This window comes from Bos indicus x Bos taurus, chromosome 10 (assembly GCF_003369695.1).
Source record: "Bos indicus x Bos taurus breed Angus x Brahman F1 hybrid chromosome 10, Bos_hybrid_MaternalHap_v2.0, whole genome shotgun sequence".
NCBI classification, from domain to species: Eukaryota; Metazoa; Chordata; class Mammalia; order Artiodactyla; family Bovidae; genus Bos; species Bos indicus x Bos taurus.
Genome location: NC_040085.1, coordinates 69,857,261 through 69,871,685, shown reverse-complemented (window position 1 = coordinate 69,871,685; position 14,425 = coordinate 69,857,261). Strand labels below are relative to the sequence as shown.

At 40.4% G+C, this 14,425-nt stretch overlaps 1 protein-coding gene across 8 annotated transcripts in view; it reads right to left on the bottom strand.

Moving 5' to 3' along the window:
• Nucleotides 1-2,841, bottom strand: part of SYNE2 (spectrin repeat containing nuclear envelope protein 2) — a 324,652-nt gene extending 321,811 nt beyond the window's left edge. For 7 of the 8 annotated variants that reach the window (XM_027554279.1, XM_027554281.1, XM_027554283.1 and 4 more), the window contains exon 1: nucleotides 2,665-2,841. The gene's annotated coding sequence lies outside the window, so the exon portion shown is untranslated. The remainder of the gene's footprint in view (nucleotides 1-2,664) is intronic. The other variant, XM_027554280.1, reaches the window with a different exon arrangement.
• Nucleotides 2,842-14,425: the final 11,584 nt, after the last annotated feature.

The window sequence follows — 14,425 nt, the reverse complement described above, 5'->3', positions numbered from 1 at the left end:
GATGAGGTGTGCAATCTAGTGGGGTGAGACAGAACATAAGCAGAGAAATAAAATACAGAGTGTGTTAGATGATGAAATGGAGGGAGAAAAAATCAGTTATGAAAGGAGAGTAAGGGAGTTACAAGTGGGTTATGATTTTAAATCTGGGGTTCAGTGAAGGTTCATAGAGAATACAACTGAGTAAAGAAGTGAGGGAGATCAGAGAAAGAACCATATAGGTATGGTGGGGCATTCCAGGCAGAGCAAACAGCAAGTGTGACAGCCCGCAGATAGCTAGGAAGCTAGTCTGGCTATAGAAGTATGAGGAAAAAGAAGAGCAGAAAACAAAATCAAGGAGACAGGACTGGGCGGTAAGGATCACATGGGGTAAACACCGAGGCCACTGACCAGCCTTTGCCTTTCACTCAGAGGGAGACTGAAGCCACAGGAAGGTTTTACATAGAAGAGAAGTGGTGTGATCTGATTTACACTTTAAAAACTACTATTAGTTTAGTGATGTCTTTTATGTTCTGCCTATCCTCCCCACCAACTAAGATAAAGGCGGGAACCACAGCTGTCCTGTGCATTATTATAACTCCAGCACCTACCACAATACACTGAAAGCACTCAATAAATATTTATTAGACGGATGAGGTAATCCATGTGAAGCATCTACTGGTACCAAATCAGTATTCTATAAATGGTTAGTACTATTTGAAACTCCAGAGTCCAGCACAGTGGCTGGCACAGGTAAGCATTTATTTGAGTAAATGAAAGAATAATTTTGTGAAATTATTGAAAGTCTTTTAAAGCATATGAGTAAGGACAAATGAAGTAATTGCCTTTAATATCTTCCCTTACCTATCAAGACCTGACTGATCCTGGTTTTGAGCTTTATATTAAATTCTGATATACTATTAAGGGCATGACCCAAGAATAATCCCACTCTGACTCAGTTCTTTAAGCATACTGCAATATCCTACAAACACACTTAGGACGAACGCAATGAACTGCTTGTAAAATTTCTAACTGGGTAAACTTATTCACATGATTAAAAAAAAACAAAAACAATCAATGTACAAGGTTAAGCTGACCTAAGGTTAAGCTGGTTTGATTTTGATTTTTGTGACTTCAAATAGAGCTCGTAAACTTAAATAAATGGACAGAGAACTAAGGATTTACACTTTTTGCTTATTTTGACATCCCCAGAGTCTTCATCACGGGGGCCGAAAAAAAAAAAAAAAACTTAATGAGGATTACACCTGTTCTCTTCTCCCTCAGGTGCTCCCGGGGGTGGGGGATGTAATGACACAGCTAAGGCCAATCAGTTAATTATCTCAAGAAGAGTCTGGGAGAGTCTCAAGAGACTTTTCCAGAAAGGAAAGGTAAGGAAAGAAAGAGTCATGCATTAAAGTATAAAAACACACCAAATGTTCCATCTCATAAAAGGTGAACACTCACCCCGATGATGTTTACAATGGCTCAAGGGCAGGGACCTGAGCGGTGAACTGGCCAGGTGTGGTTCCGGTGTTTAACCCCAACCCTAAAAGTGGTCGAACTCATCCTACTACAACCACAAAATATCTGCAAGGAGTTCTTCGAAGCGCTGGGAACTTTTAGAAAAGCAGGTGAAAGCTGTTTGAAATCAAACTTTTTTTAAAAAGGCGACACCAAAGTGTTGAGCGGCTGGAAAGAACCTCCTGGGTTTGGCTCTGACTTGCCGGTGCATGTACACAATCGTGCCTGCTGGCATCTCGTTCAGACGCTCCCTTCCACTAGGGGAGGGGAAAATAATAACTTTCGGAAATAACAGGCGCCCACAAAGGCAAAGGTTACATAGGACTCCTCAACCTCCATCAAAGAGGGTGGCTAACGTTGTTTGGAATAGCACTGATTTCACACAAGTCTCCCCTCGCTCTTTTTTTTTTTTAACAGAAGGAAAACCACCTCAGAAGGAGAAGGTGCTACCGTCAGATGCGCAAGGCAATTTCAGACAACAAAGACCGCAAGCAATCTTTTCGGAATATACAAGCCGAACCGTCCGAGCGGCCCACGCCGCGGAGGCGCTCGGCCGCCGCGGTTCCTCGAGTGCGGGGGCCGGTGGATCCCCGCCCGCCAGTCCTGGGGGACCCTGGGCGAGCCTCGCGCCGCCCCCCTATCTGGCAATCTCCGCGCCGCTGCTCTCTGCCTTCTAGCTCACGCGGCGTTCAAAATCTTTCCCGCCCAAGCGTGACGCGAGGAACGAAAACAATCAGCCGACTGCTAGCTCCCCGGGCCTGGGCCCGACGGGGGCGGCGGGTGGATCGGGGCCGAGCCCCCCGCGCAGCCCCTTTCCCAGGCGGGCGGACCGGCGGGCTGGGGACCGGAGGTGACACAAAGAAGCCGGAGAGACAAACGCCACCCGCTGGCGCTCGCTCCAATCCCCGGAGCGCCCCGCCCGCTGACAAGTTTGCGGCGCCCTCCACGCACCCCGCTCTTCCCAGCCGGGCAAAGTTTCCCGGGCCCGGTTCGGACCCCCGCAGTGGGTCGGGTCCCGTCTCTAGCCGCCCCCTCCCTCAGCTCGGGGACCTGGCTCTCCCTGGCCCCCGCCCCTTTTCCTCCCTCCCGTTCTTCCTCCCTCTTCGCCACAGTCCGCTCCCTCTGGGGCGCACCGGGGTGCAGGGGCCCCGCCGCCGTCGCGCTCACCCGCTGCCGGCCCGGAGAGGGCGCGGGCTGCTGCCAGCCCGGGTCAGCGCCCCGCTCGCCTTGCTCCTTCGATCGCGCCTTTTGCTCGGTCTCCCGCTCGCTTCTTTGGTCCAGCGGAAGGCTCGGGGCGCAGCAGAGCGCGCTCGGCTCCTTGGCGCTCGGAAAGCTGCAAACCACGCCCCGCGCCTTCCCCGCCCGCCGCCGAGTCCCGCTCTCGCCGCTCGGTGGCCAGTGTCGAGCCCGCCCGCGAGCGCCGGAGGCGGAGCAGCCACCTCCCCCCGCACGCCCCGCCGCAGCCCAGGACTGGCAACTTTCCTTCCACGTTCTGGAACATCAGAGAGGCTCTGAGGGAGACGCTAACTCAGAATGCAGGTTAACCACCACCGAGGGTCGGGAGAATGTCACACACTCCCTCAAGCAAGCTTTTCGAGTCGATTTCAGCTAGAAACTTCCCTAACATTCTCGGACTCCTAGGTCTTGGAAGTGGAGGTAAGAAAAGCAGATCTGCGAATTAGATACCAGACCTTGATCAAGTCCGTAAACGTTTATGGACCCTTTGTAAAACGAGAAATTTGGATTAGATGGCCTTTAAGATCTGGTTCAGTATTTCCTATAGCGTGGTCCAGACCTCAGTGTCACCTGGCGGGAAGATGAGGCGCTTGTTTTTAATGCAGAATGCAGGGTCCCTCCTTCCTGGAAGCTGGGGAGTGGAGAACAGCCTCAACCTTACACCGATATATAACTCCCTGGTCTGATACTCAGTCGAAACTGAATCCTCGGGAATCCAAACTGCAAGTGTCAGTTTAATTTTCCAGCAAATTACTCAATGCCTTTGGACTCAGGATGATGTCAGTTGACTCCCACTTACCTCCTGTGCTGCTATTATAGTGTTATTACTAAGGCACTGGAGGTCCTAAATGAAAGGTATTGTATCAACTCACTATCATCACACCGAAGAAGCAGTGACTTTAAAGTATTTCTCTACTGAGTTTGTGTTGCAAATTTATTCTTTTTATAAGTCCTAGTTCATATGTATTATATGGTTCAAGAATCTTGCTTGGATTACTTAGTTAAATTTGGTGCTTATGACCCAAACTAAATGGTAAGAAGCAGAGATTAAGAGGTTTGATAATGCATTCAGTTAACATGGAAAAAAAGTAGCTGAAAATTGCACCCACAATTTGGGACAATTATTTCAAACAGCTGTACCTCTGTAGCAGGATGATTTGGGTAAGTTGTTTTAAAAGCACATTATTTTGATAATAGCTTAACTCTTTAAAAAACTGCATACTACCAATTTACTGCACAATCTATGGCACACTACCAATCCTTGTATTCCAAGATAACAGTTCTGATAGTATCACTTCTCTTCTTGGACTACATAGGTCTGCATTATTTATTATCAAAGGCTTGGTTCACAACAGTGGTCTATATAACAAGATTTTTCTTGTCCTGGTGTATCTTTCCCATAGTACCATTTTGCCTGATGTAATACATGCAAATCAACCATGGGGTGGAGCAGGTCTCCAGGATTAATGACGTTGTCCACAAAGCATTGTCTGCTATTTTCCTTCTCTGTTCTATTCAATTTGTTTCTATTTTATATTGGTTGCTTCTTTTATAATAAATGCTGCAAAACCATCATGGCAACAGTCTCTGGGGAAGATAATTTCTTCATTATTGTTCCCTTCCAGGCATCTAGGTTAAAAGTCCTCAAAGTGAAAGGACTGTTGTTCCATATTCCATACTGTATCTAGTGCACTTAAGATAGTCCAGAATAAAGTGTCTCAAAATGTTTTCAGATACCCCTAATTAGAGCCTTTTAATTACCTGTAGCATCTCCTAGCCATGCCAATTTAGATATTAATATATACTTTTAAATCCACAAATTAGACTAAGGGCAAGAACACTGAAACAGGTCCTCCACATTTTGAAATAAAAATAAAAAGTAATGCTAAGCCAAACAGAGACACACCTGACTCTTTTGAAATATAACACTAGGCATGTGAACGGATGGCTCATATGCTCATATATCTCTGACTGGCAGAATAAGGGCTGCCATGAACCCAGCTATGCCCACATTCTCCCATGCACCAAAACACAGATACCATACAATAACACAGTATGATGCCATATTATGTGTCTTAGCTATTATTTACATCAGGCCTTCATATTTATAGCAAAAGATCCACCCACCTCAACAGCCCACGTGAGAGACTTTGCTAGCTCCAACTGTGGGAAGCACAGGTTTTGCAAATTGATCAAACAAAGCACATCTGTGACTAGGCACACAAGCATGCTGTGGCATGTGGTGAGAACTACTGAGGCAGACATTCAAAATATGCTGGCACATTGAACAGAGCAAGACAGAAAACTTGATCTGAGGCATTCAAGTGAGTTGGACATCCTGATGCCATTGAAGGAACTAGTCACCTCTCTTTAAGTTAGGCAACGACTCCTCTTTGAACTAGAGTTGTTGTTTACATTTTTGCACCCCACACTAAACTGTGAGTCCCTTGTCTTTGCATCCAGAGTGCCTGAATAAGAAAGGCAACAGATTTTATACTGGAAGTAAATTCTAGAGTGGTACTTGGGTAACAGGTTAAGAAGGATTACGGGATGCATCTACATTTTTCAAGGAGGAATACAAGTTTATTAGTAACTGAGTCTCTACAGTCTCTACCCTGGGCACATAAGGGGAGAGTACTGACACTAGTATCATGTATTTATCAACATGATGGCAATAGCAGATAATGATGCTAAATGATTGGCCTGATGGTTAAGTGAATTTAAGAACAACACAAAGTATCTCTAGGCCAAGAGGCAGATATTATACTAAGGCAGGGTAAGACAATGTTACCACTTACTTCTATCTTATTAACAGTGTTGCCACTAAAGATATCAGGAGATTGATATACAACTAAACAATTTGTTAAGATGTTAACTCTGACCACTGCAAGGACCAATCTTTTGCTACCATATATTTACCGCACTAGCAGCACATGTGTAAGCCTGGGATGAAAATAGCTGGCCAGGAAAAGGGCTCTGTTTCTCTTTGTCTAAAAGTCCAATCACACCCTGTAAAGGCCTGAGCTCCTTATCTCATTCTAGTCTTGTTTCCTGCCAAATCGGGAAACTAACAAATAAATGTTGGCTAATTGCTCCCTGGACCAATGTGATCTTTCTGACCATTGTCCTGCTTCAAGTAGAAAGGTGTTTCCAACAACATGCAAGTGTGCCCTGCCAAGGTATGCAGTAGACAGTCTCCTAAAATAGTGAGCCAGTCAATCGAATTTCTGCCTATTCAATATTGTAGAGTTTGAAGAAAAAACAAATGTGCTATGATTCAGTGAAGTTGTTTATGTAAAGTGCTAAGCACGGAGCCTTGCATGCAGTAGGCACTCAACAAATGATAGCTATGATTACAATAACTTTAGTAAATAACAGTGGGACTTAGAAAGGTACTATTTCAAAAGCACTTTTATCAAACTGGCAAAGTATTGGGTTAAAAAAATATTCTATAGCTCACCTCATAAAAGACTGAGCCTCTAGAGAAAAAGATTTCCCTAATGGCATAAAACTAGTAGAAGCAATTCCTGGATTAGAACCTAGAAAAGTTTTTAGCAGAAATAAAGGTATCATTTAGAGAAATCCTGTTGTACATCTTTTTTGTTTTACTCTCAAAAGCACAGCATCAAATTAGTCACACCACTCAGCTCACAATTAAAAATAAATAAATAAAAATAAAAGACATCAATATATCTCTCTCAAGGAAAGACAAGTCTAATGGAGCAAATTAAGCACAGATATTGAAAAGCTAAACAATGTGATAAATAAGGTAAGCCTTCTTGACAAATTTAACCTCAAAAATAGAGAATATACTCTTTTTAAGCACATATAGACTCAGTCATGAAAACTGGCTTTGTACTATGTAACAAAGAACTCCTCAATAGTAGAAAAAAGTAAAAATCACGAAAATAGTATTTAGGTTAGACAATAATGTCAATAAATACCATAATAAAACTAAAAATTGATAACAAAATCAGAAAACAGTCTTTCCCATGTGAATATTTTAAAGTATACTATTAAAGAAGTGTTAGAAAAGGGTAAAGTACAATGTAAACTCAAAGCATTTCCAAAAAATAATGCTAATGGAAACAATACATATCAGAATCTATAAAAAACAAATTAGTGATTAGAAAAAATTTTATAGCTTTCAAATATTTATACAATAAGAATAAATGAATTCTATCTCTAACATGAAAACCTAAAGCAAAGAAAAGCAGAGGAAGAAAATAAAAATAAAAGCAATGAGGTTGAATACAGAGAACCAATACGACCAATAAACAGTCAACACATGCTGATTATTGGAAAATAAAAAATATTTTAATGACAGATCAGTAATGAACCTATTCCAGAAAAAGGGGAAGAAACATAAACATTCAATATAAGAAATCTAAGGGGTTTTAGAAACAAAAACTTACATTGTTATTCGGTGTTCAGTCACAAAGTTGTGTCTGATTCTTTGTGACACCATGGACTGCAGCACGCCAGGCTTCCCTATCCTTCACCATCTCCCTGAGTTTGCTCAAACTCATGTCCATTTCATCCTCTGTTGCCCTCAATCTTTCCCAGCATCAGGGTCTTTTTCCATGAGTTGGCTCTTTACATCAGGTGGCCAAAGTATTAGAGCTTCAGCTTCAGCATCAGTCCTTCCAATGAATATTTAGGGTTGCTTTAAGATTGACTGATTTGCTCTCCTTGCTGTGCACGGGACTCTCAAGAGTCTTCTCCAGCAGCACAGTTCAAAAGCATCAATTCTTCAGTTTTAATGGTCCAATTCTCATACCCATACACAACTATTGAAAAGCCATAGATTTGACTATACAGACCTTTGTCGGCAAAGTGATCTCTGCTTTTCAATATGCTGTCTAGGTTTGTCATAGCTTTTCATTCAAGGATCAAGTCTCTTTTAATTTCATGGCTGTAATCACTGTCCACGGCTGTAATCACTGTCCACGGTTGTAATCACTGATTTTGGAGCCCAGGAAAATAAAATCTGCCACTGTTTCCACTTTTTCCTCTTCTATTTGCCATGAAGTGATGGGACCAGATGCCAAGATCTTAGTTTTTTGAATGTTGAGTTTTAAGAAAGCTTTTTCACTCTCCTCTTTCACCTTCATCAAGAGGCCCTTTCTTTCCTCTTCACTTTCTGCCATTAGAGTGGTATCATCTGTTCAAGCTGGATTTAGAAAAGGCAGAGAAACCAGAGATCAAATTGCCAATATTTGTTGGATCATCGAAAAAGCAAGAGTTCCAGAAAAACATCTACTTCTACTTTATTGACCATGCCAAAGCCTTTGACTGTGTGGATCACAACAAACTGTGGAAAATTCTTGAAGAGATGGGAATACCAGACCACCTGACCTGCTTCTTGAGAAATCTGTATGCAGGTCAGGAAGCAACAGTTAGAACTGGACATGGAACAACAGACTGGTTCCAAATCAGGAAAGGAGTACATCAAGGCTGTCTATTGTCACCCTGCTTATTTAACTCCTATGCAGAGTACATCATGAGAAATGCTGGGCTGGATAAAGCACAAGCTGGAATCAAGATTACCAGAAGAAATATCAATAACCTCAGTCATGCAGATGACACCACCCTTATGGCAGAAAGTGAAGAACTAAAGAGCCTCTTGATGAAAGTGAAAGAGGAGAGTGAAAAAGTTGGCTTAAAACTCAACATTCAGAAAACTAAGATCATAGCATCTGGTCCCATCACTTCATGACAAATAGATGGGGAAACAATGGAAACAGTGACAAACTTTTATTTTTCTGGGCTCCAAAATCACTGCAGATGGTGACTGCAGCCATGAAATTAAAAGATGCTTGCTCCTTGGAAGAAAAGTTGTAACCAACCTAGACAACATATTAAAAAGCAGAGACATTACTTTGCCAACAAAAGTCCATCTAGTCAAAGCTACGGTTTTTCCAGTAGTCATGTATGGATGTGAGAGTTGGACTATGAAGAAAGCTGAGCGCTGAAGAATTGATGCTTTTGAACTGTGGTGTTGGAGAAGACTCTTGAGAGTCCCTTGGACAGTAAGGAGATCCAACCAGTCCATCCTAAAGGAAATCAGTCCTAAATATTCATTGGAAGGACTGATGCTGAAGCTGAAACTCCAATACTTTGGCCACCTGATGTGAAGGACTGACTTATGTGAAAAGACCCTGATGCTGGGAAAGACTAAAGGCAGGAGGAGAAGGGGACAACAGAGGATGAGATGATTGGATAGCATCACCGACTCAATGGATGTGAGTTTGAGTAAACTCCAGGAGTTTGTGATGGACAGGGAGGCCTGGCATGCTGCAGTCCATGGGGTCACAAAGAGTCAGACATGACTGAGCAACTGAACTGAACTGACAGATCTGCATATTTGAAGTTGTTGATATAACATAATTATTTTCATAGTACTGCAAAAATACATTTGAAAACCTAGATTTAATGCAAATCACAATATGCCAAAATTAATCCCAGTAAAGGTAAAAAGCATACACTAATCAGTTTTATTCTAAAAACTAAAGATATCAAAAAACTACTGACACACAAAAAGTGCCCGGCCCAGATGGTTTCACAAGGAAATTCTAAATCCCCAAAGAGCTGTTATTTAATTGTTACATATAGTGATTCAGAGCATTTTAAAAGAAGAAAATATTCCAAATTGTTTTTACAAAGCCAGCATAACATCAATTCCAAAATAGGCAAATCCTGCACCATTCTCGGAGAAGGCAATGGCACCCCACTCCAGTACTCTTGTCTGGAAAATCCCATGGGCGGAGGAGCCTGGTGGGACATGACAGAGCAACTTCACTTTGACTTTTCACTTTCATGCATTGGAGAAGGAAATGGCAACCCACTCCAGTGTTCTTGCCTGGAGAATCCCAGGGACAGGGGAGCCTGGTGGGCTGCCATCTCGGATCACACAGAGTCGGACACGACTGAAGCGACTTAGCAGCAGCACCACCACCATTCTCATGTATGTATATCAATGCAAAGAATTTTAAGTCAGCATCATCAGCAACAGAATACAAAAGCACATTAAAAAAATACTTTATGCAATTCACCAGTTGGTATGTATCCAAATGGGCTGAAAACTTATATCCACACAAAAATCTGCACATAAATGTTTACAGCATCTTTATTCATAATTGCCAAAACATGGAGGCAACTAAGATGTCCTCAGTAGGTGAATGGATACATAAACTGTGATACATCCAGACAACGGAATATTATTCAGTGCTAAAAAAGAAACTAATAAGTCAAGAAAAGACACAGAGAAATCTTAAATGTTTATTATTAAGTGAAAGAAGTTAATCTGAAAAGGTTACATACTGTACGACTCCAACTACATGACCTTTTGGAAAAGGCGAAATTATGGAGAAAATAAAAGGATCAGTGGTTTCCAAGGATTGGAGGAGACGGGGGTAAATGGGTGATGTATAAAATTTTAGGGCAGTGAAACTATTGTGTATGATACTATAATAGTGGGTAGATATCATTACACATTTATCCAAACCCATAGAATGTACAAAGCCAAGAATGAACCCTCATGTTAACTATGGACTTTGAGCAATAATGATATGTCAGTGTAGGTCCATTTGATTGTAACAGATGTTCCACTAAGGTGGAGGATGCTGAGAGTGGGGGAGGCTTTGTGTCTGTGGGGCAGGGAGTATATGGGAAATCTCTATTCCTTCCTTTCAATATTGTGTGAACCTAAAACTGCCGTAAAAAATAAAGTCTGTTAAAAAAATTTTTAAACCCAAACTTTATGACCAAGATGGGTTTATTCTAGGAATATAAAGATTGTTCAATATTAAGAAAGCCATTAATATAATTTATCATATTAATAGATACAAGGAGGAAAATGCTGATTATTTCCACATTTGCTGAAAAGGCTTTTTATACAATTCCACATCTTTTCTTCTGTTTTTAAAAAAGAACTCAATAAAATAGAAATTGATGGATACTCCCTAACATAATAAAATAACAAAATATATCACAGCATGTTACTGGGGAAACATCAGAGGCATTCCTACTAAAGGTCAAGAACAAAACAAAGATGCTCACTGTCTCCACTGTAACTTACTGCTTTAATGGGGATTAGCCAGTGCAATAAGACAATTCAATTAAAGGCATAAAATCTGGAAATAAAGAAGTGAAATTACACTTGCCAATGTTTTTAGAATAAACATATAAGATCCAAGGAATTTAACACAAATGTTAAAGAATTCAGCAATGGTTGCTAAATTTTAAGTTACCATACAAAAAATATTACCCTTCAGACATATCAAAGAGTAAGATAGAAGACAATGTAAAATAAACCTTCTTTACAAAAGCAACAAAATTTAAAATACTAAACAGTGAACAACCAGAAATATGCAAACTTATATGAGAAAAATCTTTAAAATACTCTTGAAATCACAATAGTAATCTTGAACAAATGAAAAGGATCCTGTGTTCTTGGATAAGGCAAATAAAATTAAGATGCTAATTTTCCTTAAAATTAATACATAAATATAAGTCAGTTTCATAATGGTACTAACATGATTTTTTTCTGGAGTTAAGTTGATAAGCAAAGTCAAAAGACAAATGACAGACTGGGAGGATATTACTACTCACATGAAATTAAAGGGCTATTTGCCCTAACATATACAAGTAAAATTATCAAAATCCAATATAAACATGGCCAAGAGACATGAATAGACAATTCACAGAAAAAGATACATAAATGGATCTCAAACACACAAGACAATGTTCAACTTTATAAAAGAAATCTGAATTAAAATTCTACTGTAATATCATTTAGAATCTATTTGGCAAAAATTCAGAAGTTTGATAATGCACTCTCTTCTGTGCACGAATGCTTTCGTGTGCTATTGCTGACAGTACAAAATGGGTCAACCTCATATGGAGAAAAATATGGCAATATCTAGCAAAGCGACATACAATCCCTTTAAGAATTTACCCTGAGGAGTTACCTCCACAAAGACAAAACAACATATGAGCAAGGTTTTCCACAAATAGCAGCACTGTTTGTTCCCCTGCCAGACGGTTTCTCTTAGGTTTTGTCAGTGAGAGACAGAGATAGGAAGGCAGGAGAAGGGAGAAGGGGCTTGCCTCCTGCTTCCAGTCGCAGTCAGAACGCCTGAGCAGCACAAGAACAGGTGTATCTCCAGCCTCCCACTTCTGTTGCTGCTCACAGCTTCAAAGGCTTGGCACCTTCCTCCCTGAAGTCCCAACACCAGTCTTAGCCCTGACCCTCTAGACGTCTGAGCAGAAGCAGCGCTCAGCATCCAAGGACCAGCTCCATGGCGCCCCCTTGAGGTCGCAGCTGTGGACTCTCTCTGGGGGACTGGGTATAGCCTGTGGGAGCCCCTCCTGCAAGTCCCCAGGTTCTATCCATGCTATCTCTTCCATTTTGTTCCTTAATCCTAGCAGTAATGTCTCCTTTTTACAGCTACTACTTAAGTGAAGGGATATATCTTGCCATGGCTTCCCAGGTGGCTCAGTGGTAAAGAACTTGCCTGCCAAGGCAGGAAACGCAAACAGGTTCAGTTCCCAGACGGGGAAGATCCCCTGGAGAAGGGCATGGCAACCCACTTCAGTATTCTTGCCTGGAAAATTCCATAGGCTGAGGAGCCTGGTGGGCACAGTCCATGGGACCGCAAAGAGTGGGTCCGACTGAGCACACACAGCAGAGCAATGGCATTGAGCACAACTGGCAGAGACACCGTCTAAAACCGGGGCCCCCAGTGACTCCATAAAATGAAACCAGTCTCCAGACTAAAATGTCCACTTTGGGACTTCCCTGGTGGCCCAGTGGTTAAAACTCTGCACTTTCACTGCAGGGGGCGTAGGTTCCATCCCTGATCAGGGAAGGAGCGGGGTGTGGTGGACAAGGCCCACTTTAAAGCTGAAAGAGAAAAGCATCTACATTCTTTAAGCCCTCCATTTTGAGCTCTCTTTTCTATAGTAAGCTTAGCTTTACCCATACTAAGACACTGGATTAAAGATTTAGATGTGGAAAACAAAAATTATAAAACTTTCCAAAGAAAATAGAAAATATCTTTATAACTTCAGGATATGGAGTGATTTCTTAAAGAAGGCATTAAAAAGCACTAACCATAAAGAAAAAGAAAAGCCCACTTTAAAACTAAGAACTGTTCATCAAAAGATACTTTAAAAGGAGTGAAAAGACAAGTTACAGAAAGAAAATATTTTCAGCACATGTCAAAGATCTAGAATTCAGAATATATTTAGAAATTCTACAAAATCAATGAGAAAAAGGGGACAAAGTAACACACTAGTTGAACTGCAACTTTAGGGAGAGACAATCCAAATAATCAATATGAAAAAAAAAGTTCCACCTTATTAATAATGAGAAAAAAATTTTAACAAGACCATAGTCAGGTAATATTTTTAGTCACTGATTGGAAAATTCTTTAAATCAGAAAATACAAGTGCTGATGAGGGCATAAATCAATAGGAACACTTGCCAGTGCAAGTTGTTAAAATCATTTGTGTGTAAGTTGGTAAAAAATTAAAAGTGTAACTTGGAAAAATAATTTTGAAGATCAGTTTCACATTATCCTGTAAAACAGTAAATTTGCAAACTTTCAGAGGATTTCCACTTTCAGGTATATACTATGTATATCTAGAACATGTAAAAAATGTACATGTATGTGACAGGTACAAAAATGCCTCATATAAACATTTCTAGTAGCATTACTTTTTAAATACACTTCACTGTGGATTAGAGTAAAATGCACAGATTTTAAGTGCAGTTCAATGTGTTTAAATGAATGCATATATTTGAGCTACCATTTCCACAATCATAATACAGAACACTTACATAACCCCGGAAAATTCCTCTATATCCCTTGGTAGTCAATCCCTTCCTCCAGGCAACCACTGATCTGACTTCTATCAGCATAGATTACTTTCATCTGTTCTAGAATTCATATAAATGAAATTATACAGCAAACATTCTTTTGTGTTGGCTTCTTTCCCTGAAATAACTGTGTTTGAGATTCATCTGTGTTTTTACATGTATCAGGAGTTCATTCATTTTTATTGCTAATTAATTTTCCATTGCATGAATTCTCACACAATGATGGCCATTGGATTATTTCACTTGGGGTTATTATAGATCAGTCTACTGTAAGTATTCTGTACAAGTCCTTTTGTGGACATATGTTTCCATTCTTCTTGAGAAAATATCTAGGACTGAAACTGCTAGGACATGGAATAGGTATATACTTATTTTAATTATATTTAAAATTGTGAAATTGTTTTTCAAAGAGATTATACCATTTTACACTTCCACAAGCAATATACAAGATTTCCAATTACTTCAGTTGGTGTCATCAATTTTTTTAAATGTTAATCATTCTAATTGGTGGGAAGAGATGTATCTAAAAGATTTTAATATGATTTTCATGATGATTAGTGATATTGAGCATCCTCATTTGCTGATTAGACTTTAACATACATGTGCGTGTAAGTATCTTCTTTTGTGAAGTGTCTGTTCAAATCTTTTGTCCATTTTAAATTGGATTATTTGTCTTTGTATTGTTGTCAGAGTTCTTTATAAAGTCCATTCATCAAACTTATGTGCTATTTTGCAAATATTTTCTTCCAGTCTGTGAGCTGGTTTTTCATTGTCTTATGGAAAGCCAAAGATTTTATTTTTGCTGTT